Source organism: Schistocerca piceifrons, chromosome 10 (assembly GCF_021461385.2).
Source record: "Schistocerca piceifrons isolate TAMUIC-IGC-003096 chromosome 10, iqSchPice1.1, whole genome shotgun sequence".
NCBI lineage: Eukaryota > Metazoa > Arthropoda > Insecta > Orthoptera > Acrididae > Schistocerca > Schistocerca piceifrons.
Window position 1 is genome coordinate 103,689,471 of NC_060147.1, and position 27,347 is coordinate 103,716,817.

At 43.8% G+C, this 27,347-nt stretch overlaps 1 protein-coding gene across 1 annotated transcript in view; it reads left to right on the forward strand.

Moving 5' to 3' along the window:
* Positions 1-1,931: 1,931 nt before the first annotated feature.
* Positions 1,932-27,347, forward strand: part of LOC124718873 (sclerostin domain-containing protein 1-like) — a 464,695-nt gene continuing 439,279 nt past the window's right edge. Inside the window, exon 1 of the mRNA XM_047244510.1 lies at positions 1,932-2,035. The gene's annotated coding sequence lies outside the window, so the exon portion shown is untranslated. The remainder of the gene's footprint in view (positions 2,036-27,347) is intronic.

Consider the following 27,347-nt stretch of genomic DNA (forward strand, 5'->3'; position numbering starts at 1 on the left):
TAGACGAATTTTCAAACATCCTGTATATCTGTATATGTTTATTAGTTTCATAAATATAGACGTGCCAAATCGGATGACGACAGTTTAGCATAGCCTTCAGCTACGTCATTTGCTACGACATAGCAAGGCGCCATATTCAGTTACTGTAATTACTATACCTGAACAGATGATATTGTGACTCATGTACCGTCAAGAGCGACGTTCATCATTAATGGATTAAAGTCACGGCTGCAAAATACTAACACGAATTCCTTACAGACGAATGGAAAAACTAGTAGAAGCCGACCTCGGGGAATATCAGTTTGGATTCCGTAGAAATATTGGAACACGTGAGGCAATACTGACCCTACGACTTATCTTAGAAGCTAGATTAAGGAAAGGCAAACCTACGTTTCTAGCATTTGTAGACTTAGAGAAAGCTTTTGACAATGTTGACTGGAATACTCTCTTTCAAATTCTGAAGGTGGCAGGGTAAAATACAGGGAGCGAAATCTATTTACAATTTGTACAGAAACCAGATGGCAGTTATAAGAGTTGAGGGACATCAAAGGGAAACAGTGGTTGGGAAGGGAGTGAGACAGGGTTGTTACCTCTCCCCGATGTTGTTCAATCTGTATATTGAGCAAGCAGTAAAGTAAACAAAAGAAAAGCTCAGAGTAGGTATTAAAATCCATGGAGAAGAAATAAAAACTTTGAGGTTCACCGATGACATTGTAATGTCAGAGACAGCAAAAGACTTGGGAGAGCAGTTGAACCGAATGGATAGTGTCTTGAAGGGAGGATATAAGATGAACATCAACAAAAGCAAAACGAGGATAATGGAATGTAGTCGAATTAAGTCGGATGATCATGAGGGAATTAGATTAGGAAATGAGATACTTAAAGTAGTAAAGGAGTTTTGCTATTTGGGGCGCAAAATAACTAATGATGGTCGAAGTAGAGGAGATAGAAAATGTAGACTGGCAATGGTAAGGAAAGCGTTTCTGAAGAAGAGAAATTTGTTAACATCGAGTATAGATTTAAGTGTCAGGAAGTCATTTCTGAAAGTATTTGCATGGAGTGTAGCCATGTATGGAAGTGAAACATGGACGATAAATAGTTTGGACAAGAAGAGAATAGAAGCTTTCGAAATGTGGTGCTACAGAAGAATGCTGAAGATTAGACGGGTAGATCACATAACTAATGAGGAGGTACTGAATAGGATTGGGGAGAAGAGAACTTTCTGGCACAACTTGACTAGAAGAAGGGATCGGTTGGTAGGTCATGTTCTGAGGCATCAAGGGATGAACAATTTAGTATTGGAGGGCAGCGTGGAGGGTAAAAATCGTAGAAGGAGACCAAGAGATGAATACACTAAGCAGATTCAGAAGGATGTAGGTTTCAGTAGGTACTGGGAGATGAAGAAGCTTGCACAGGATAGAGTAGCATGGATAGCTGCATCAAACCAGTCTCAGGACTGAAGACCACAACAACAACATCAACAACATCAAACTACTTACGCCCGCTTTCTGAATTATAATTCCTTGTCGTGTTCCAGACCTCACGTCAGTATAGTTCTTCCCTCCTCACGCCAGCCTGCGTGAGCTAAAACGCGTGCATTTCGGCCTCCACTAGTAACACGGTGTTGGTTCTTCTGCCAACACAACACCCACCACTAACAACTGTAGTTTTCCCATTTGACCGATTTAACCGATGGATCGTTAAAGAACTGTCCCCCCTATACTGGAATATTGTGCCGTGTTGTTCATTAGACAACGAGCGTTTAGTGATAATGAGTTCTGTTAGAACCCTACAGTGTCTCAAGGAAAGCAAAGTGTACGTGTGGGTTGGTGAGTGGGTGGGTGGGCAGCGGTGTGCCGGCGGCGAGGGTACGTCGGAGCGTGTGTTGCGTTTGCCTGCTCGGCGGCCGGACAGTAGCGGCCGACCGTGGAGTCCGCTGGGGCAGCGCTCGGCGCTCAGTCGCCGCCCAACCTCCGAGGCGTCAACACCACACAGCGGCAGCAGCAGCAGCGGCGCCGCCGGAGCAACATAGCAGGTAGGGCAGCGCGCACACGCACCCTGACTAACTACTGCACCTGCCACCGGCAAACACGCAACCCGCAACACACTCGCGTACAACAAAGCGACTGAAAAGTCGCCGCCAGTAAAAAGGAAGCAAATATATCGCACCCCGTTGAGAACACTGCCACGACTTGAAATAAATCGACATCAATAAGTCCTTAAAACTTATACTGGAATAGTATAGGTGTTCTGGAAATTTAAAGTACGTAACTTTGCCAGTAAGTACCGCTGAAATCTATACATCAGTAATATGGACACGCAGTTCTGTTCTCGTCGAATGTGAGCTGTTTTCAAGTAATTATTATTCTGACATTGCCCTCACAGTATATATTTTCTTTAACGTCGTTTGTCGTTAGCAATATTAGCTTATTCCCAAGAGTTAGCAGCTTTCACTCAGTTAATACTAGGCAGAAATCAAATCTGCATATGGGACGCATTTCCTTGAATCTTGTGCAGAAAGGAGTGCAGTATTCTGCTGCATCCGTTTTCCATAAGCTACCACAAGAACTCAAAAATCTTAGCAGTAGCTCAAATACTTTTAAGTTTAAACTGAAGAGTTTCTTCATGGCTCACTCCTTCTATTCGTCGAGGAGCTCATGGAAGAGCTGAAAAATTAAGCAAATTCCAGTGTTACATTGTTGATTTTCTTTATTTAAACTTACGAATTGTCGCCTGAATATGTTACTTATACTTCATTTTATCTGTTTCTACTATCGTGTTATAATTTCATGTATTGACTCGTTCCATGACCATGCAGACTTCTCTTTAATTTGGTCCCACGGAACAATAAATAAATAAATAAATAAATTGTCAGTAATTTCCGAATTGCACGGCCTGCAGCGTGATGAGTAGTACAGGTGTTCTAGAAATTTCAAGTGCGTAACTTTGCCAGTAAGTACCGCTGTAATCTATACATTGTAATATGCACATGTAGTTCTGTTCTCGTCGAATATGAGCTTTTTGCAGGTAACTATTAATTATTAATTTCCGAATTGTACGGCCTGCAGCGTAATGGAGGTCACAGTATGACATTTTAATAAATAGTTGTTTCCTGTTAGCTGCTTAAAGTGTCATTTTTATTTCGTGCTTATGTCGGCATTATGCCCATTTTCTAGTACAACCTGCGAAGTAATATCACCAGTTACATTTTCAGCAAGTACACAAAGTCCTTTCAGCCATACATTTATTTTATCACCATTAGACACTTTCCTACAAGAGCGGGTATATAGCAACAGCATTGAAGCACTATGCCTCGTCGACGTGTCTATCGTCATCGCCGCCACCGCATGCCAGTTTACAAACACATAATTAGTTTGGAAAATAAACTTGGAACAAATGGCACTGCAGAATCTGTTATTCTTAATGGACCATTTTTTTCGTGGATGTCGAGTTAATTTTCCATTTGATGTTGCAAGTGGAGTAGCTGGCAGTGTGTGGTTTACTCTTGCAATTGTCCGCTGTGAGAACGCATCGCTTCCTGGATTAGAATCTTTTGCCACCGAGATGTTGTCAGTTAGATGGCGTCTTAGATACCACGAAAAAGTACGTATTTTCCGTGTACGTTCATGAAATGACAGCAAGAAAATAGCGAATAGACACAGACGAAGTTTTACATACGTTATGAACAACTTAAGTATACCTCTGCACATAATCCATCTAAAATACCATTCAATTGACATTGACTACATGTAATGATTGCAAGTTATACTACAAAATGGCAGTAATGCCGAAATAAGCGTACAGCACGAAAGACCAATAAACTTTAAGCAGCTAACAGGAAATAATTATTCATTAAAATTATTAATTCTTTGAGCTCTCACTTTTCTTGATTTTCTGATTACTGTCTTGTTTTTGTGGCGAGCCCTCGCGTAATACGTCTGCCACTGTTCCATCCAACAAAATACATAGGTTATTTTTTTAGTTACTCTTATATAAGACGACATTCGAACCTCCATGAGCCAACATTAGTACTTACGTTAAAACGAAAAATTAAAATAAGTTGAAATTGTTGTATAAGAGAAACGCAAAATTGTAATTCACGAAGATTAATAAAATTTAATAAGAAACGTCAATTAGGTGCAATTTAAGTAACACAACTTACGAAAACATAGAAGCATAAAGACGGATACGCAGGGTGACGTAAATTAACCTTATAAACTTCTAGAACTTTTAGAGCGGAGTGAGCGCATAATATTTTGAGTATTAACTCATGTTTGGAAACTTTGCGTTCTGCGACGGTGTCAGTTCAGGTGTGTAACGCGTCCACGTCTGCTGGGGAAAAGAGAAAAGTCTCAGCGTTTCTTGTCCTGGACCAGAACATGCTGCGTAGGTGCACTGTCTGTAACGACGTTGGTGGTCGCGACGTCGACCCGCCGTTGTAATGCATCAGTACTGCTCTGTAAGTGCAGTGTATTCGGCTCTTTTTTATTCTGTAGTAATGTACACACGAGGTGTTTAAGTGTTAACACTTAACAACTGTACTGCATTACGCCTAATTCAGTTTCTCAAACGGAAGTGGACGGGTTACGCATCTGAATTGAAACCGCCGCACAGAACGGTACGTTTCCGGGCATGGGTTCCTATACAAAATATTATCTACTCAGACCCCCTCTACAAGTCCTAGAAGACTGTAACGAGAATTTCCGAAAACCCTGTATAATGCAACAATGCCTTTCGCGGAGAAAAGGGATTTAATGTGGACTTCCTTTTAAGCAGAATTGTTTTTTTTTTTTTTTTTTTTTTTTTTTTTTTTTTTTTTTTTTTTTTTTTTTTTTTTTTGTGCACTGCAGTGCACGAAATTTTGTAACATTTACAACATCTGTAATCGTGAAAACTGTCTCTGTTCCTTCAGACATGCGAGCGCGTATGAAGGACATTGTAATTTGAGGTACAGACACTGCATAAATACTGATATTGTAATAATCAATTATATTAACACGTACATTCGACTTACCTTATACACGAAACGTTTCACAACTCAGAAGGCGCCGCCCTTCACGAGTGACGCGTGTCGTGGACACCCACCAGCACCATCGCTGAGGAGACACTGCAGTGACGCAGAGAGATAGCCTGCAGCAAAAGTGACATATCTGCCCTGAAGTGGACAAATTGAGAGGTTGAGACGCCACGCTTTTCGTGCAAGTTGGCGTACTTCAGACGCGGTTTTTTTGGGTCAACAACTAAAAATTGCCCTTTCTTGACTTTGCTCACTTTTCTTGTCGATGAGTGATATCTACTTGAGGGGAAATAGTAAATACTGGGCGTTTCAAAATCAATATACGGGCTTTAACAGTTTGTAGCATTTTTTACGTTCAACTTACAGTTATAAATCATTCATGAAATAAAAGTGTAACTCAAACCGATTTGTTTCTATAAAAAATGGTTCAAATGGCTCTGAGCACTATGGGACTTAACATCTGAGGTCATCAGTCCCCTAGGACTTAGAACTACTTAAACCTAACTAACCTAAGGACAGCACACAACACCCAGTCATCACGAGGCAGAGAAAATCCCTGACCCCGCCGGGAATCGAACCCGGGAACCCGGGCGTGGGAAGCGAGAACGCTACCGCACGACCACGAGATGCGGACAGATTTGTTTCTATATACCAGTGTGCAAAGGAAAGTGTGTTGAGCGACAAAGAGTGAATGAAGAACGTGTTGAACGAGTATCTTTCACGCATAGCCTCAAGAAATCAGTTCGGCAGGGTAGCCACGACGTCTGTGTGGAGGCCTTTAAGGAGACATTTACAACTATGGTCTTATCGTTTGCAGTTGTTACAAGCTCTAAAGTCTACAGAATACGGTTTACGTGTCAACTTTGCAGAAGATTTGTTGCTGCTTGAAGATGAAGATTTTCTGGGTCGTGTCGTCTTCAGTGATGAATCGACGTTTCACCTACGCGGAAATGTGAATACGTATAATAATGCGCATCTGGGGATACAAATCCCCACGAGATGGTACAGCTGCAACGAGACTCACCCAAAATCAGTGTTTTTTGTGCCATATCCCGGCTGAAGGTTTATGGATCTTTCTTTTTCGGTGAAGCAGCTGTACTAGTGTTTCTTATCTTCATGCACTACAACTATGCATTTCTCCTCAATTGGAAGAAGCTGAACAACATAACTTAATTTGGCAGCAATTTGGTGATCCGGTTCACTGGCATAACTAGTACGCGATTGATTAACCGACGTTGTACCCGATCGCTGGACTGGCCTGAAGTTGACAGAGCTTGAGTTACATGACCTCCAAGTTCACGGAGGATCTGACGCCATGAGATTTTTATCTGTGGGGGTTCATAACCGAACGTGGTATGTGCTTTCGCTACCACTTGATCTACCTGACTTAAGAAAATAACGTTTTTGCAAAATTAATCCATGAGCAAGGTCTGGAAGTATTCGCCTATCGACTCGATGTGTGACGAATGGTGCTCAAACTGAAGACTTGTAGGAGAAAGTGTAAGAGTTGCTCTTTTATGTGACGTATTGTTTATAATTGTAAGTTGAACGTAATAAATGCTACAAAACCTTAAAACCCGTATATTCATTTTGAAACAACCTGTATTTTCGAGGGGTAAGTATAAATTAATCCGTATGAAGCTATGAACGTAAATGCACTCAGTCTTCATTCGTTGCAAAGAAACAGTCTGTTACGGGTGTAAGTTTTCTTTCGTGTATCGGTAAACCAGTTGCTACGCGTTTATTTAACGACTGTCACTTTTGTTCTGAAGTTCACCTTCTGAAGTTGTGCTTGAGTTTACAGCACTGAATTTTCCGACTGTGACTATGAGTGTGAAGTGTTCGTCAATTCTGCTATATCGTTTAAACATTCCGCAGGTGTTCATAAATGCTTACTATCCCGATTAGGTATTTGTATGAGGTTTTCTAATTTATTTCTTACATAAAAACGCTGTTGCTACTTGTACAGAATACAGTAGACGACTTCCTAACCGAGGGAGTACCAGATTCGTGAGCGTTTACTTGTGTTTTCGCAAAGCTGCATGATACTGGTGCAGGACCCACTCGCCAATATTTAATCCGAACGTTCAAATTAATAGAGTGTAAATGAGATAGAAGACATTATTCAGTTGCCGTGATGCAGTCCTACAGCAGTCACACGCACAATTTCTCCATTCTTCACATGAGGGGAAAATGGCAGACATTAGGTATGCATGGCCTGTATTCTTATATCTTCGATAAAAACATGAACGTAGACGATCTGAATTTTCTCGTTGGCTATTGCAAACCACCGAGTAAGCCCATTAATACTCTTTACTGACGGAGCCACTTGTATTCATGCCGGTATAGTTAGTTAATTAGTTATATGTACCATTGATCAATCTGACGGTAACCATTAAGATGTGGAACGTGTCAAGTGCATAAGAAATGCACACATGAATCAAGGATTTTCTTAAATTTTTATTACCTACCCCATTCTCTTAAATGGCACAAAATGCATATGTTGTACCTGTTGATTTATTGATTCAGATTCAAGAATTCATCTATGGTATAGCCGCGCGGAATGGCCGCGCGGTTTGAGAGCCCCTCCCGCCTAAGGTTCGAGTCCTCCTTTGGGCATGGGTGTGTGTGTTGTTCTCAGCGTAAGTTAGATTAAGTAGTGTGTAAGACTAGGGACCGATGACCTCAGCAGTTTGGTCCCATAAAAAAATGTATGGTGCAGTAGTAGTCATCTAGATATGATTCCAAATTATTTTTGAAACTATTACTTCTGTCTGTCAGACATTTTACTTCGTATGGTAATTTATCGAAAAGTTTTACAGCAGCATATTTTACCCCTTTCCGTGCCAAAGATAGGTTAAATGGAGAGTAGTGTAAGTCTGTCTCTCTTCTGGTATAATTATCATGAATGTCACTCTTGTTTTTAAACTGGTCCATGTTATTGAGAACAAATTTTATTAATTAGTAAATGTAGTGTGAGGTTGTTGTAAGAATTCCTAACATTACAAACAGATGCCTACAACTTTTGTAGTCCTCTCTCCCTCAGTTGCGGGTCATATTACCGTAGATGCCTTGCAGAGAATAAAGGCGAAACCCGTATGACACGAAAATTGTGTTTCATTCAGTTTGCAGTTGGAAGATCCAAAAGTAAAAATAATCAGTATACCGTAGGATGCCCACAGGATGTGATACTATGAGCCTCGCACATTATTCTAATCACTTTACTTTGAGCAGTGAATACTTTTGCCAAAGTGTTGAGTTACTCCAAAATATCATTCCGTATGACATCAGAGAGTGAAAGTATGCAAAGTATCTTAGCTTACTAATTTCTATATCGTTAAAATTGACAATTGTTCTGATTGCAAAAGTTGCTGAACCTAGTCGCTTTAGGAGATCCAAAACATGAATTTTCCCATTAAGATTCTCACCTATATGTACACCCAAAAACATATTATGCTCTACTCTGGCTACTGACTTCTATTGATGTGTTATATTTCTCGAAGTAACTGTACTCCTTGCAGCAGAAAATTGTATTTACTGTGTTTTTCCAAAGTACAGAGCAAACCCATTCGCAGAAAAGCAATTAATACCTTTTCCAGAGACATTGTTTCTATCATTTTCTATTGGAGTTTCTCGTACTGGATTAATAATGATACTTGTATCATCAGCAAACAGTGTCCGTTTAGTTTCAGTGACACTCGTAACTCACATCGGTATTACGACGAAAACCCCCTTCTCTTTGTGGAGACATATTTTGAAGAACTCTGCTCTCTAAATGTATGGTGTGGCACGACAGACTATCAGTTGACTGGGATTGTTTTGTTACAGCGTCCCCGTATAGGGGCCCGTTACTGAGACTATATCGAAAACGAGCCCCCACCATTATTGGAAGAGGTTTCTTTGGCTACGAGGACGGATGTGTTTTTCTATCATGACGGTCCACTGCATGTTGTTGTCATCAGATGACACATCACGTGAACTTAACGTTCCGACAAGTTGGACCTGCGGAAAAGGTCATGTTTCTTAGGCGCCGATGTCCCCGGATCTAACGCCTTTTATTTTTGATTGCCTAGGTGGTCAAAAGGCCAAGTCTGCGAAGAAAAAGGGAACACAAAAGACAAAGTCATCGTTCGAATTGCGAACAGTGCTGTCCTCATAAAAGACCACCACGATGACCGCCAAAGAGCTAGCCGTGGTGTTGTAAAGAGAATTCCGAAAGTGCATTGAAGTTTGTGGTACAGTTCACGAAAACTAACTTTATTCAAAGAGACCAAACGTCCCAATTTGACCTGGACAGTTCCGAATTTTGGAGTCCAGTCCCCTTGTCCTCACTGGGTTCCGGTGGGACGACTAAATGTTCTGGTTTTTTGAAATCAAATCAAATTGTCGGTATATGACGTTTCAACATACTACTGTTTATTTTTCTAGAATTGTAAAACTATCTATTTCAATATCGTATTCCTAATCTAAAATAAAATGATGTCCAGTGTTAAGAAATGCGTCCACGCTGCTTAAGCGTTCAAGTTCGAGATCTTCAATAATAATTGCGATGAAGGTGGCACTACTGAGCTGGATTTACTTAAAGGTAACCCTAATACATCCGTGTGTATCTAGTTGGCGTTCTCTGTTCACTTTCTGTAGACTGTAACCAACTCCTCAATGACCAAACGGTACTGCATTTTCAATTCGGAATTTAAAGCACCATGTCATAAACAATGTGATATAAATGTTTTTAATTAAATCACATGTAATCATGTGAAAATTACCGAACTATCAGTTTAATAAGCCACGGCTGCAAAATACTAACGCGAATTCTTCACAGACGAATGGAAAAACTAGTAGAAGCCGACCTCGGGGAAGATCAGTTTGGAATCCGTAGAAATACTGGAACACGTGAGGCAATACTGACCTTACGACTTATCTTAGAAGAAAGATTAAGGAAAGGCAAACCTACGTTTCTAGCATTTGTAGACTTAGAGAAAGCTTTTGACAATGTTAACTGGAATACTCTCTTTCAAATTCTAAAGGTGGCAGGGGTAAAATACAGGGAGCGAAAGGCTATTTACAATTTGTACAGAAACCAGATGGCAGCTATAAAAGTCGAGGGACATGAAAGGGAAGCAGTGGTTGGGAAGGGAGTAAGACAGGGTTGTAGCCTCTCCCCGATGTTGTTCAATCTGTATATTGAGCAAGCAGTAAAGGAAACAAAAGAAAAATTCGGAGTAGGTATTAAAATCCATGGAGAAGAAATAAAAACATTGAGGTTCGCCGATGACATTGTAATTCTGTCAGAGACAGCAAAGGACATAGAAGAGCAGTAGAACGGAATGGATGGTGTCTTGAAGGGAGGATATAAGATCAACATCAACAAAAGCAAAACGAGGATAATGGAATGTAGTCGAATTAAGTCGAGTGATGTTGAGGGTATTAGATTAGGAAATGAGACACTTAAAGTAGTAAAGGAGTTTTGCTATTTGGGGAGCAAAATAACTGATGATGGTCGAAGTAGAGAGGATATAAAATGTAGACTGGCAATGGCAAGGAAAGCGTTTCTGAAGAAGAGAAATTTGTTAACATCGAGTATAGATTTGTCAGGAAGTCATTTCTGAAAGTATTTGTATGGAGTGTAGCCATGTATGGAAGTGAAACATGGACGATAAATAGTTTGGACAAGAAGAGAATAGAAGCTTTCGAAATGTGGTGCTACAGAAGAATGCTGAAGATTAGATGGGTAGATCACATAACTAATGAGGAGGTACTGAATAGGATTGGGGAGAAGAGGAGTTTGTGGCACAACTTGACCAGAAGAAGGGATCGGTTGGTAGGACATGTTCTGAGGCATCAAGGGATCACCAATTTAGTATTGGAGGGCAGCGTGGAGGGTAAAAATCGTAGGGGGAGACCAAGAGATGAATACACTAAGCAGATTCAGAAGGATGTAGGTTGCAGTAGGTACTGGGAGATGAAGAAGCTTGCACAGGATAGAGTAGCATGGAGAGCTGCATCAAACCAGTCTCAGGACTGAAGACCACAACAACAAACAACATGTAATCAGTCAAAATCTAATACGTTATTACTTATTTTTAAAACTGGCATCCATTCATAATCTAGAGAGGTGAACAGACTAAAATGTCCGTTGCGAGAAATGTGAAGGCGAGTTTTCTGTTGCTATTCATTTCGTCGTAAATTTTAAGAATGTGAAACAATTACAGAGCACTGTCAACTGCAGTGAGCTGTTATAAAATTGGTCTGAGCTTCGACTCCCAGTAATATGGTCACCTTATTTTAAACTTAATCATTTGCCTTCTGCTAACACCTGAGAGTGTTTTTGCCTTCCTTGAAGGTAGGCCCAGAGGCTGGAGATGTTAAATTGTGAGAACGTTGGGCGACAAGACTGTGCCGATGATCCCAACGCCAAAGAATTTCGCTTACGAAATGAATTGTTTTATTAGATATATGGCAAGTTCCAACGTGCTGCTGCTTCGGGAAGTGAAACTAACTATGTAGGTACGATGTCATCTTTCCAGTCTTCTGTTTTGATTCTTCCCAAAAGTTTACTACTGATTTATATTTCGATTTTACAAAACATTGTTTATTACACAAACGGTTATTATCTTGTATCTATCCATCTTAAATTTTAAGAGTTCCGTTTCTTAATTACTCTTAAGTCTATAAATATTTAAAGTTGCAATATTATTAAGCCCTAATAGAAATACATTTTTTACATGTACAATTTCGTTTTGTGAAAGTAAGACCTATCTTAGTAATAAGGTGACAGGTCATTTGTAAATGGCAGCAAATTAATAGAAACATAAATAATAAACAAGTAATGTCCACATAAAAACCACTGTCCTCTGTAGTTTCAAAGAAAAGAGAGCCCGCCACAGAGACTCCAATTTTGTGACAGCGCAACGTCTACTCATGAACCACACGCGGATTTTCAGCAGATCATATTCTCATGTTTTGACTAAACACGTATCCACGAAAGAAAAAACCACACCGCATCACTGAAGCAAACCCGTTCCATTTCTGCTATACCACGGATGTCAACAGCTGGCCGAATCCACATAGTGTACACTAGACGCTGCTCTGTATCAGGTGCCGCCGATTCCTGCAGGCTACGAACGTGATATGCAAGACATTTTAACTTCCTCGTCGGCTTCTGAGCATTGTAATCCATCCTCTGTCTGGCAGTAAGTAGCAAATCTATCTGGTGGAGGTAATTAAAACTGCTCAATGATAAAAAAAAAAGTGCGTAAGTAAAGGTGTGCCATTCAAAGAACACGCCACAAAAGCTATGGCAAGATGTAAATCTCACCATTTAATAGCTAAATAAGCTGTTTGGGGGTTGATTTAACTTCTGAAAAATCAATACTCTTGCTGGGTGCAGGAGGTATCACGTTGTGGGTATTGCAGTAGGTATCAGGTTGTGGGCCTTGCAGAATTGCTGTTGTTCGATATGCGGGTTGACCATGAGAAGTATTGGCTTAATTCCCCTATCAAAAAGTGGTATCGACACGATTTCGCACTTCGAAATAAAATATACATATTTTAATTGAAATGAAATGCTCAAAAACAACGAGACACGTTACGCGATCGGTCTGTTGGCTTTCGAACTACACTACTGGCCATTAAAATTGCTACACTACGAAGATGGCGTGCTACAGACGCGAAATTTAACCGACAGGATGAAGATGCTGTGATATGCAAATGATTAGCTTTTCAGAGCATTCGCACAAGGTTGGCGCCAGTGGCGACACCTACAACGTGCTGACATACACAAACAGCAGTTGACTGGCGTTGCCTGGTTAAACGTTGTTGTGATGCCTCGTGTAAGGAGGAGAAATGCGTACCATCACGTTTCGGACTTCGATAAAGGTCGGATTGTAGCTTATCGCAATTGCGGTTTATCGTATCGCGACATTGCTGCCCGCGTTGGTCGAGCTCCAATGACTGTTAGCAGAATATGGAATCGGTGTGTTCAGGAGGGTAATACGGAACGCCGTGCTGGATCCCAACGGCCTCGTATCACTAGCAGTCGAGATGACAGGCATCTTATCCGCATGGCTGTAACGGATCGTGCAGCCACGTCTCGATCGCTGAATCAACAGATGGGGACGTTTGCAAGACAGCAACCATCTGCACGAACAGTTCGACGACGTTTGCAGCAGCATGGACTATCAGCTCGGAGACCATGGCTGCGTCTACACTTGACGCTGCATCACAGACGGGAGCGCCTGCAATGGTGTACTCAACGACGAACCTAGGTGTGCGAATGGCAAAACGTCATTTTTTCGGATGAATCCAGGTTCTGTTCACAGCATCATGATGGTCGCATCCGTGTTTGGCGACATCGCGGTGAACGCACATTGGAAGCGTGTATTCGTCATCGCCATACAGGCGTATCACCCGTCACGTGGTGACACGTCTCGGTCACCTTTTGTTCGCATTGACGGCACTTTGGACAGTGGACGTTACATTTCAGATGTGTTACGACCCGTGGCCCTACCCTTCATTCGATCCCTGCGAAACCCTACATTTCAGCAGGATAATGCACCTCCGCATGTTGCAGGTCCTGTACGGGCCTTTCTGGATACAGAAAATGTTCGACTGCTGCCCTGGCCAGCACATTCTCCAGATGTCTCACCAATTGAAAACGTCTGGTCAATTATGGCCGAGCAACTGGCTCGTCACAATGCGCCAGTCACTATTCATGATGAACTGTGGTATCGTGTTGAAGCTGCATGGGCAGCTGTACCTGTACACGCCATCCAAGCTCTGTTTGACTCAATGCCCAGGCGTATCAGGGCCGTTATTACGGCCAGAGGTTGTTGTTCTGGGTACTGATTTCTCAGGATCTGTGCACTCAAACTGCGTGGAAATGTAATCAGATGTCAGTTCTAATACATTTATCCAATGAATACCCGTTTATCATCTGCATTTCTTCTTGGTCTAGCAATTTTAATGGCCAGTAGTGTATGTACGTTATTCTTCCTTACAAAAATTTTGCCAGAACCGAAAATATTCAACATGAAGAAAAATACATATGGGGAATCTGTCGTATATTTTAAAAATAGCCTTGGTCTAGGGATAGCGTTTTTGATAAGTAATCAAAACGCTCTTGGTCCAGGATTTGAACCCCTCCCCCCCCCCCTCGCCACCACCGCATAAATTTTGAATAAACGTCATCAACAGCGGGGGCCGACGACTTCCGACATAAGCTGTCAACCACCGCCCGTGGCAGCCGTGCGGTTCTAGGCGCGCAGTCCGGAACCGCGCGACTGCTACGGTCGCAGGTTCGAATCCTGCCTCGGGCACGGATGTGTGTGATGTCCTTAGGTTAGTTAGGTTTAAGTAGTTCTAAGTTCTAGGGGACTTATGACCGCAGCTGTAAGTCCCATAGTGCTCAGAGCCATTTAAGATGTCAACCTCATCCTGCCTACGGCCTTGTCAAAAAGGGCGGAGGAGCGGACGGAGGTTTAGGGCATTCTCTTGCCCTTTGGGTCGGAAACTGCCCCTAAAGGCGGAAGAATGAGCAATGATCAACGGCATGAGGATGCAGAAGGCGATAGAAACCACCGCATTAAACACACATATTGTGTATCCACAGGACACGACGCCTGCATTTGAAAAGTGTAATGATGATCTCTCCATTGGTGAGGGATTCCAGAATAGTCACCCATTCGGATCTCCAGGAGTGAACTGTCAAGGGAAGGATGACCGTGAAAAAAAGATTGACTAAGCAACGACAAGATAATGTTCTGCGAGTCGGGGCATTGAATGTCAAAAGTCTTAACGCCGTAACGAAGCTATTAAATCTGAAAAGGGAAATTCAAAGGCTCAGTCTAGAAATAGTGGGGTGGAGGGGGGGCGGGGGGCAGTGAAGTGAAATGGACAGAATACAAAGGTTCCTGGCTAGATGAGTACAGGGTAATATCAACAGCAGCAGAAAATGGTAAAACGGTAGTAGGATTCGTTATGAATAGGAAGGTAGGGCAGAGAGAGAGAGTTAATGTGAACAGTTCAATGACAGGGCGGATCTCGTCATCGACATCAAACCAACACCGATAGCGATATTTGAGTTAGACAAGCCGATGTTGCAAGCCGAAGATGAAGAGTCAGGAAAAGTGTATGAGGATATCGAACGCGTAATTCAGTACCTCAAGCGAGATGAAAATCTAATAGTCATGGGTGATTGGAATGTGTTGTTGAGAAAGGAGTTTAAGAAAGGGCAACAGGAGACTATGGGCTTGGTACTAGGAATGAGAGAGGAGAAAGACTGAGGTCTGTAATTTCAGCTAGTAATACGGAACACACAGTTCAGAAATCAGATATCTCCCCTGGAGCCTCGCCACTCTTTGGTAAGTTCGTGCCTGGCTACCAAAAGGCACCAGACATTGTATCACCTATTCGCTTTCCGAGCTGTTCTTTTTCCCCTCCGTTGGGGAACATGTCTGGGATGTTTTTGTGTAAGTGTTCTGAAGTTTTAGTGACCTAACATCACAACAGTCACCCAATGTTTTTTTTTATTATTTCTTCGTTCTCCATCTCCTACCCTTCCTCCGCTTCCGCGTTTGAGATTTCTCTTTGTTTCTTCTTCCTCCCTGTTCACTTCTGAAGGCCGGTCCACGCACTTCACAAGCGACTGGGGACTGGGTAATGCGTAATTCCCAGTCCTGGATTAACAGGTAGGGTTCGCAAGTACCCACTGGTATAGGTCAGGCCCAGGGATGAGCTGTTACATTCCCAAATTGCCAATTGGTCCCTCTATCAGGTATTGGGGAGTTGTCAACAGTCACCTAAGGTGGGTGAACCCAGTTGCAAAGAGCGCGCCATTAGAGGCGCTGGCAATCATGGGGGATTTTCTCGCAATGAGCCATCACCATCTCAATCTACGTCTTCTAAACGTAATCGGAATTAAGCTATAGATTCAAAGAATCTCCCAGCTGCACCTCTGTTCCTCGTCATATCATGTATGGAAGGAGGTCAGTCCTTTGCTACTGTTAATCGGCTTATTATCCAGAAAGGTGTTGATGCAGTTGCAGGCCCTGTGAAATCCTGCTCTCGTTTACGTAATGGAACTTTGCTTTTGGAGACCAAATGTAATTTTCAAGCCCAGCAACTCCTACATGGCTATCCTGTCGTGCTGAGGCCCTACGAAAGCTTAATTCTTCGTGTGGCGTTAATCTGCTCGTTGATCTGACCAAGGGAGGAATCCAAACTTACCTCTCTGATCAGGGCGTCACTGCAGACCATTGGGTAACTAAAAAGGTTGATGCAACTTCAATGCCTGCTCCTTCCCCCCATCATCGAGCCTGGGGGTTAGAATAGGCCCGAGGTACTCCTGCCTGTCGCAAGAGGCGACTAAGAGTCTCACACCTTTCGGCCTGTATGTAATGGTCCCCTGCAGGGATTGACCTCCATTTTTCAAAATTTTCCCGAAGAGCGAGCCATTTGGGGAAGGACACCTTAATGGTGCATCGTGGCTATCATGCATTGAGATCTTTAGCCCACTTTCTCGTCGTGGAATTGCAGTCCTGCTCACCCTCCATCTCTTGAGCGAGGACACCTTCCTGGGTGCGTTTTCCTGCGTCCACTACGTAGTGTCGTTCTCTGCGCCAACGATGACCGTGGAATTCTTTGCACCTCATATCCAGCACGGTAGCCAGTCCGTTGTGGTGGGGCTGCCATGTACCCTGTTGGTTGTAGCCCTTTGTCTACACAGGGATCGCTCTGCTGATGCCTGCGCCGTTAACCCCCCAGGTATGCCAAGGAGTAGATGCCCATCACACGGGGCATCAGGACTTCTGGCAATGGCCATCCTGCCAGGTAGCCTTAGCTGTGGCTGGGTGGCGCCTGTGGGGAGAGCCCCTGGTCAGAGTGGATGGCATCAGGGTGGATGACACGCAATGAAGTGTGCCATGTCATCACTTGCTGGTGATCAGATGCCAGCAGTCTCTAAGTGTTCCAAGTCTCAGTACAATGCAAGGAAGTATGATCCTAAATCGTTCTCCTCCCTGGCTACGCCATGGATGGCAGTGAACCTTATTCGCCCCAGTTCCTTGTATGTACTAAAGCTGATGGGATCTCCTTTGTCCTGATGAAGCCTCTTTTTTGTTTAGCATTTAGAGGACAAGTTTGGGGACGTGGAGTGCTTGCGGTCAGGTCAGTCTTGATAAAAACGACATCCTCTGCCCAGTCATGGGCATTACTCGCTTGTGACAAGCTGTGGGATGTTTCTGTTACCATCACGCCTCATAAGAGCTTGAATATGGTCGACGGTATTATATTCCACAGGGACCTTCTTTTAATGTCTGACGACGAGCTGCACGCCAACTTAGAGCGATGAGGAGATCATTTTGTCTGGCAGGCTTTGTGCTCGAGGTTCGGCCATATGTCTTCCCCCTGTACTTCCAGCATGCAATGTCGAGACTGTGGACGTCCATCCCATCCCAATTCTCCACGTGCGCCGCTTCTCATCTGCTTCAACTGTGGAGAGCATCATTCCCCTTGCTCACCAGATTGCAGGCTTTTACAGCGAGAAAGGAAAATCATTTAATACGAGAATAGTTGTAGCCCCATTAGTTCTATGAGCTCCAGTCGGCTCTCAGAGCCGGAAGACTACACCTGCCCCCTTGATGGTGGGGGGGGGGGGGTGAACTTCCCTCCCTGTTGCTCCCACACCACCTACCTCAGGAGCACTGTCCCCCCAACCATTGGGCACACCAGTCTCAACTTCTCAGCAGGAGAACCTTCCCAGGTTTCTGCTAGTGGAAAGATGACACCCGCCAGTGACTGAAGAACCCAAAAGCCGCTGGTCATAGGGCTTCACGATCATCCTCAGTCCCGGAGACTGAATCAGTGAAGCCCTCCCAGCCAGAGTAACCTAAGGATCAGTGAGAGAAATACAGGAAGAAGACCCCCAAGATCAAGGGAATTGCAGTGGCACCCACATCACTGCTGCCCACAAGCTCTGCATCTGTGGATGAGGTGAAGATTCTGGCATCAGCCGAGGACCTAGATCTCGCCAGACCCTCAGACACAACGGATATAGTCTGTTCAGGAAATAAGTCGGTGGCAGCAGGTGACCCTGAGGCGTAAACTGCATCATTGAGTATTTCACTCATTCCCAGTCTCACGATCACGTCATCCTCCACTGGAATTGTGGCGGTTTTTACCACCACCTGGCTGAGCTACGGCAACTGCTTTCTGCATTGCCCTCCAGGAAACCTGGTTCCCGGCAATGCGCACCCCTCATCTCGCGGCTACAGGGGATATTACAAAAACCGTAGCGAATATAATAGAGTGTCAGGTGGAGTTTGCTTTTATGTCCTGAACTCGGTACGTAGTGAACCTGTGCCCCTTCAAACTCCCCTTCAAGCTGTGGCTGTCAGGATATGGACGATGCAGGGAAGAGCTGCAATGTATATCTCCCTCCAGATGGTGCGGTACCCCTGAACGTATTGGCTGCACTGATTGATCAACTCCCTAAACTTTTACTACTTTTGAGAGATTTTAACGCCCATAACCCCTTGTGGGGTAGCACCATTGTTACTGGCCGTGGTAGAGATGTCGAAAATTTACTGTCCCAACTCGACGCCCTTCATGTTGTAAGCTGCTCTTTATTGCACTTCTTGTTCTTCTACCGTTCACTGTTTCTATTTTGCTTTTTTTTTTTTTACAGTTCTGTACACATTCTTCCTGTTTTCATGCTTGACCTCTGTTCAGTTATTGACGGGCTATCCGCTGGGTCATCTTACCATTAAATCTCAGGGCTAAATCTCGGAAGGTTGTGATGGGAAATTTCCCTTGTAAAGAAGAACATCATAGTGTGCTGGGCAGTGAGGGGAACGCCCAGCATCACATCACATCGCAGCCAGTTTAGCGGGCGTCAAAATGGCCGGCCTCCTGATCCTTCTCCTTGTCTCCTGCTGATCTGCATTCCCGGAAACGGGCAATTAATTTCGTTGTTCGCTTCTTCGGCACCACGAAATGCGTCTACAACATGAGCAGACAAACAGCTAGCACAATACTGTTCAACCATGGAAATTCGTTTTCCAAATGATGAAGTTCGCAAGGCTACAGACGCCAAGAGGCCTGTACCAGAGTGAATGGTTTCCCCTATTCGCAGCTAGTGGTCTAGTGGCGCCGGCACGGTTGCGTGTTGGGTCAGCTGCCCTCTGTAATAAAAAAACTGAGTTGATCGATCAACAACGACTTAAAAGGGTGTCTTACGACGTCCGCCCCGAGCAGTTGCGACGAACAAAAGCGAACAAAAGCTGAGTCCCGGGTTCGATTCCCGGTTGGGGTGGAGATTTTTCTCCGCCCGGGGAGTGTCTGTGTTGTCCCCTGTAAAGACTGGGAATTTGTACGGGCGCACATAACAGCGTTGTTGAGCGCCCCACAAACCAAAAATCATCATCAAAGGGTCTTCTTTTGTTGCCTGCAGTACACGTGGTGCATCCTTCAGGAGGCTGATTGGACGAATGCAGTGGAACTCCTATTTACATATATATTTATTTTGTGATCGATATTTAGATTGCACTGCGGTCTACGCCAGGCTAGCCTTTTACGTTTCCACGTTAATATTCAACGAAAAACATTCCTCTGTAGAAATCTTTTAATAGTTTCTGAAAATATTCACCTTTAAACTTTTATACCCATGCACCCGCTCGAGCCAGTTACGAAAACATTTTTGTCACTTTGATATTGATGACCAAAAACAAGATTTTGGTACGATTCGGCAGCTATTTAGCCCCACGAAAATCTCTTTCAGCGCATTTGTCCCACTTAAATCGAGAGGAACACGTAGCCACCCGATACAAAATACGCAATGAAACATAAATCCGATGTTTTTCGCTGCCAAAGATTTGTTCGACGTGCCGTGTGGCGAAATAGCGTTGGCCGAGAAGACTGACGTGACAATTTGCGTTTTTTTTTCTGATTCCATCTATGATTTATGGCAAAAACTGTTGTATACCATTCAGTAACACCCTTTAAAACAGCATTTCTTAATGTTTTCCATAAATGGATCCCTCTTCAATATTTTTAATGCAACATTCTGTATGAGAGTTTATTCGCTGTAACAGTGAATCACGCAAAGAGTGAACTCTCTCTGATCAAGAGTAAAAATGTACATACAGACACCAAAGGATAGCAACGGCGCCACAGTTCCCGCCGTAATGCGCAGAGCGAGGATTGCCCGACAACAGGCTTCAGGACAGGGCAGGCAACCCGCATTACAGCATTACCGCAGAAACTGTGACAGCGTTTCCGTTATTTAAACAGCTAATATTCCAGAAGGTATAAAGTTGAAAGCAGTGAAACCAACTCCACTAACTGTCCGTCTAGTTTTCATTTCGCTGGAAAGAAGGTACATGTGTCATTAAAAAAAAAGTGATATTTGTTTGTAGGTTGTTCATAAATTACTTATACAAGGAGTAACATTTAATTGTGAAAAGGGTAAAAAAGTTACAGAAATGTTTGATACAGCACTGAATGCTGCGGCTATCTTTTGTTAACACAACAAATGTCCCACCTGTATTCAGTTTCCTGTCAAATTCTATGAAGAGAGTCTTAATGTATGGTGACAATTGCTTGTATTATACGTTGCTTCCGAGAAGCAGAGGAACAAACACTCTATACGTTTGAGACGTCATGTAACGGATTACGGCGCCCCTCCCGCCGGAGGTTCGAGTCCTCACTCGGGCATGGGTGTGTGTGTTGTTCTTAACGTAAGTTAATTTAAGTAGTGTACAAGTCTAGGGACCAATGACCTCAGAGGTTTGGTCCCTTAGAAATTCACACATATTTGAACATTTTTTTGAATGTAACACCATACGCAGAAGTCAGCTGGCATTAAATCAGGTGATCATGGCGGTCAGGATATCGTTCCACCACATTCAGTCCAAGTCGGCACTCTCCTACGAGATACGCGACAATTTCACGATGATAAGGTGGTCGTGCGCCATCCTACTGGAAAGTAAATTCTGTGCCCAATTCCTGTTGTAACTGAGGCATTAGATAATGTTCAAGAATGTCCAGGTACGACATGCCAATAACAGTCGACTCTGCAAAAAAGAAAACATTGCTAGCCCAACCTTAGCCGGCGTCCTATGTAATACACAGCCAGTTTCGGTGAAACTATTGTACCAGTTAATAACAATACGTCTTTGAGGTAGTGACATGCGATATTCAGTGCCCAATTGTCTTAACTGTTGTAGTGGATTTGAGCCATGAAACCATAAAAAACACTGTCCCTACTCTGCTCAATTATACGACGCCATGGTGACTTTTGGAATAACTCATTCGTGCTGCCATCCAGTGGGAACGTCGGGAACGAACAGCGTTAAGCGGAAATAAAATTTTGACACATAATGAATTCAGTGCCGTATCAAACATTTCTGCAAGTTATTTACCTTTTGCCGGAAAGTGTGGGCGAGCGGTTCTAGGCGCTTCAATCTCGAACCGCGTGACCGCTACGGTCGCAGGTTAGAATCCTGCCTCGGGCATGGATGCGTGTGATATCCTTAGATTAGTTAGGTTTAAGTAGTTCTAAGTTCTAGGGGACTGATGACGTCAGATGTTAAGTCTCATAGTGCTCAGAGCCATTTGAACCAACCATTTACCTTTTCCACATTTAAAGAAAAATGGTTCAAATGGCTCTGAGCATTATGGGACTTAACATCTGTGGTCATCAGTCTCCTAGAACTTAGAACTACTTAAACCTAACTAACCTAAGGACATCACACACATCCATGTCCGAGGCAGGATTCGAACCTGCGACCGTAGCGGTCACGCGGTTCCAGACTGAAGCGCCTAGAGCCGCACGGCCACACAGGCCGGGACATTTAAAGGTAGGACTGTTGTTTAACTACTTCACAAACTCCATAAATGCTCATAAGACAGAACGACGTGACCAACGACCAACTATCGATAAAAACCCGTCTGCTTGTCAAACACAAGCACGGTACATGTACACTACTGGCCATTAAAATCGCTATACCACGAAGATGACATGCTACAGACGACAAATTTAACCGACAGGAAGAAGATGCTGTGATATGCAAATGATTATCTTTTCAGAGCATTCACACAAGGTTGGTGCCGGTAGCGACACCTACAACGTGCTGACATCAGGAAAGCTTCCAACCGATTTCTCATACACAAACAGCAGTTGAAAGGCGTTGCCTGGTGAAACGCTGTTGTGATGCCTCGTGTAAGGAGGAGAAATGCGTGCCATCACGTTTCCGACTTTGGTAAAGGTCGGATTGTAGTCTATCTCGATTGCGGTTATCGTATCGCGACATGGCTGCTCCCGTTGGTCGAGATCCAATGACTGTTAGCAGAATATGGAATCGGTGGGTTCAGGAGGGTAATACGGAACGCCGTGCTGGATCCCAACGGCCTCGTACCACTAGCAGTCGAGATGACAGGCATCTTATCCGCATTGCTGTAACGGATCGTGCAGCCACGTCTCGATCCCTGAGTCAACAGTTGGGGACGTTTGTAAGACAATAACCATCTGCACGAACAGTTCGACGACGTTTGCAGATGGCTCTAAGCACTGTCCCCTAGACATAGAACTATTTAAACCTAACTAACCTAAGGACATCACACAACACCCAGTCATCACGAGGGAAGCGCTAGAGTCTTGGTTTACAGTAATGTGCTGGATACTAAGTGTACTGGTAAAATGAAGAGTGAGGTTCTCCGCAGAGACGATGAAGAAAGGAAAATATGGGGGAAAAATTAGTCAAAGAATGGGTAGGATAGTAGGAGACGACATGCCCGAGGCAGGATTCGAATCTGCGACCGTAGGAGCAGCGCTGTTCCGGTCTGAAGCGCCTAGAACCGCTCGGTCACCGCGGTCGGCCGACGTTTGCAGCAGCATGGACTGTCAGCTCGGAGACCATGGCTGCAGTTACCTTTGACGCTGCATCACAGACAGGAGCGCCTGCGATGATGTGCTCAACGACCAACCCGGGTGCACGAATGGCAAAACGTCATTTCTTCGGATGAATCCAGGTTCTGTTTACAGCATCATGATGGTCGCATCCGTGTTTGGCGACATCTCGGCGAACGCACATTGGAAGCGTGTATTCGTCATCGCCATACTGGCGTATCACCCGGCGTGAAGGTATTGGGTGCCACTGGTTACACGTCTCGGTCACCTCTTGTTCGCACTGACGGCACTTTGAACAGTGGACATTACATTTCAGATGTGTTATGATCCGTGGCTCTACCCTTCATTCGATTCCTGCAAAACACTATATTTCAGTAGGATAATGCACGACCGCATGTTGCAGGTCCTATACGGGCCTTTCTGGATACAGAAAATGTTCGACAACTGCCCTGGCCAGCACATTCTCTCACGTCTGGTCAATGGTGGCCGAGCGACTGACTCGTCACAATGCGCCAGTCACTACTCTGGATGAACTGTGGTATCGTATTGAAGCTGCATGGGCAGCTGTACCTGTGCACGCCATCCGTCCTGTTTGACTCAATGCCCAGGCGTATCCAGGCCGTTATTACGACCAGAGGTGGTTGTTCTGGTTACTGATTTCTCAGGATCTATGCACCCAAATTGCGTGAAAACGTAATCACATGTCAGTTCTAGTATAATATATTTGTCCGATGAATACCCGTTTATCATCTGCATTTCTTCTTGGTGTAGCAATTTTAATGGCCAGTAGTGTAATTTCAGCGAGCGTGCTGTCGTTGTGTACAACGGGGAAGGCGCGCGGTCTTGCGGAGTTTGACCGAGGGCAGACTCTGACGGCCTGGAAGCTCGGCACGAGCATTACGGAAACTGCACGACTTGCCAGGTGTTCCAGGAGTGCTGTGGCGAGTGTCTTCAGCACACGGCGAAACCGAGGTGAAACCACGTCCAGACCTCGTCGGGTTGGACGGCCACGTCTCGTTAGAGTTGTCTGACTCGTAGGCTGGGCACAAAGGTAAAACACGACAGGCGGTGAACTGGGGGGTAACTAACATCAGACTTTAATGCTGGGCAGATTACAAGAGTATCTAAATCCACAGTGCACCGTACACTCCTAACAATGGACCTCCACAGTCGACGACCCGTCCATGTGCCAGTGTTGACACCACGACATCGGCAGCTACCACGTCACTGTATGGAGAGTGCTACGGGAGAACCAGTTGTTTCCGTACCATGTACAGTGTGTGCAGGCACTATCAGCAGCTGATTGGCCTCCACGGGTACACTTCTGCGAATGGTTCATCCAACAATGTGTCAATCCTCATTTCAGTGCAAATGTTCTCTTTACGGATGACGCTTCATTCCAACGTGATCAAATTGTAAATTTTCACAGTCAGCATGTGTGGGCTGACGAGAATCCGCCCGCAATTGTGCAATCACGTCATCAACACAGATTTTATGTGAACGTTTGGGTAGGCGTTGTTGCTGATGTCTTGATTGGGCCCCATGTTCTTCCACCTACGCTCAATGGAGCACGTTATCATGATTTCATACGGGATACTCTACCTGTGCTGCTAGAACATGTGCCTTTACAAGTACGACACAACATGTGGTTCGATCACGATGGAGCTCCTGCACATTTCAGTCGAAGTGTTCGTACGCTTCTCAACAACAGATTCGGTGACCGATGGATTGGTAGAGGCGGACCAAGCCCATGGCCTCCACGCTCTCCTGACCTCAACCCTCATGACTTTCATTTATGGGGGCATTTGAAAGCTCTTGTCTACGCAACCCTGGTACCAAATGTAGAGACTCTTCGTGCTCGTATTGTGGACGGCTGTGATACAATACGCCATTCTCCAGGGCTGCATCAGCGCATCAGGGATTCCATGCGACGGAGGGTGGATGCATGTATCCTCGCTAACGGAGGACTTTTTTAACATTTCCTGTAACAAAGTGTTTGAAGTCACGCTGGTACATTCTGTTACTGTGTGTTTCCATTCCATGATTAATGTGATTTGAAGAGAAGTAATAAAATGAGTTCTAACATGGAAAGTAAGCGTTTCCGAACACATGTCCACATAACATATTTTCTTTCTTTGTGCGTTAGGAATGTTTCCTGAAAGTTTGGCCGTACCTTTTTGTAACACCCTGTATACACTGAAGCGCAAAAAAGACTGGTATAGGCATGCATATTTAAATATAGGGATATGTAAACAGAATACGGCTCTGCGGTCGGCAAAGCCTATGGAAGACAACAAGTGCCTGGCGCAGTTGTTAGATCGGTTACTGCTGCTACAATGGCAGATTGTCAAGATTTAAGTGAGTTTGAAACGTGGTGTTGCAGTCGGCGCACGAGCGATGGGGCACAGCATCTCCGAGGTTGTGATGAAGAGGGGATTTTCTCCCACGACCATTTCACGAGTTTACCGTGAATATCAGGAATCCGGTAAAACTTCAGATCTCCGACACGCGGCGGCCGGAAAAAGATCCTGCAACAACGGGACCAACGACGACTGAAGAAAATCGTTCAACGTGACAAGAAGTGAACATCTTCCGCAAATTGCTGCAGATTTCTGTGCTGACCCTTCAACAACTGTCAGCGTGCGAGCCATTAAACGAAAGCCCACTCATTTACCCTTGGTGACTGCACGACACAAAGCTTTACGCCTCTACTGAGCCCATCAACACCGACATTGGACCGTTGATGACGGGAAACGTGTTGCCTGGTCGGACGAGTCTCGGTTCATATTGTATCCAGGAGATGGATGTGTACGGGTATGGAGACAAGCTCACGAATCAATGGGTCCTCATGTCAGCAGAGGACAATTCAAGCTGGCGGAGGTTCTGTAAAGGTTTGGGGTGTGTGCAGTTGGAGTGATATAGGACCCGTGATACGACTACATACGTTTTCTCTTTACATAATTCTTTTTCCAATCGGAATTTTTGTGAATATGAATTGAATTACATTTATCTTTTATAACATTCAATTATTTGAAAATTCCGATCTTTCAGTTAAAACACAAAAGACGAAATAGTACAGTAGTGCTGCTGACGAGATGACTCTTGCATATGCTGTTATTTATATATATTTGACGATACTGGCGCTGAGTTTGTGTTTAACATTTGGCGATGCCACTATGGATCCAGTATATTAGGACATGTTCTTATAAAACAGATCTGAAGATGGTCATTATAGACCGAAACCGGTAGTCTGATGACAATAAAGTTTGTGATCATAGACGTGAAGTAAAGGAAATTTATCTGTTTATATTTGTGCAATGGTGTGAAAAATGTATTTTTGTTATCAGAGGTGGAGTTTCTTTCTTTTTTCCACGGTAATCGTCATACAAACATTTAAAACATAACCTAAACACCTAACAGCGCACACAAAATAGCGCACATGAAAATCTAAATAATGAAAGATGTGTTTATAAGTAAAACGAAATTCAAGCAAAATGAGAAATAGATATTATGAATGCAATAATGTGGAAGAAATAAGAGGGTAATAAAACAAAAGATATTACATCGAAAGTAATACACAAAATTAAACACACATGAACAAAGGTTTCAAGTGGAGAAAGAATGGCATTAAGAGAAATGACAGCAAACGGAGCAATTGATGTTATGATTATTCAATCAACTAATTGAATATAAATGATGATCAGAGTAATTTCGATAAGGATTTAAAAATAAAAAAACGTACTGCACCTGACACTATTCGAGCCCATAACCACCTGTATGCGGAGCTGTTCTCCTATCCTTTATACCACGCATCCACACTACGAAATGTAACTTTTTTAATGCTATTGAGTGTCGCACAAAATTTCGAATTTTTCTTTCGTCAGTTACTCGCGAACGAGTGCCCACCAGGGTGAATGGCCGCAGTGTGTGATAACTAGGATCTTGACCTAGAGCACCGTACAGATAGCTTCTAAAAGTCGATCGCACCGCAGGGGACCTCTTCTTCTAAGCACGATCCACGGTAATGCACTTACGTGGCAGTTCCACCTGTCACACAGGATTGGAGTCATTTACATAGCCGCCGGTGGTGTGTACGTTTAGATTCTTTTGACGGTAGTTGTGGGTGTTAGAGCTGTACCTTTTTTAGATTGAAGTCAGCTGATAGGTATCTCTGCTTAAGGGAAGTCTCTCTAACAAAGAAACCACTTTCGACAAAGCTTAGGTATCCGATTAATGAGGGAATTAGTATATTTCATCAAAATATACAAGGTATTAGAGATAAAGTTAGTGAACTGCTTATAGATGTTGACTCTGAAATTATTGGTATATCTGCACACTTCTTAAGTAAGGAGATAATTTAGAGGCTTCCTTTACCAGGATACAGGTTGGCTGGAAGCTTTTCTAGGAGCTCTTTGCGGTGTGGGG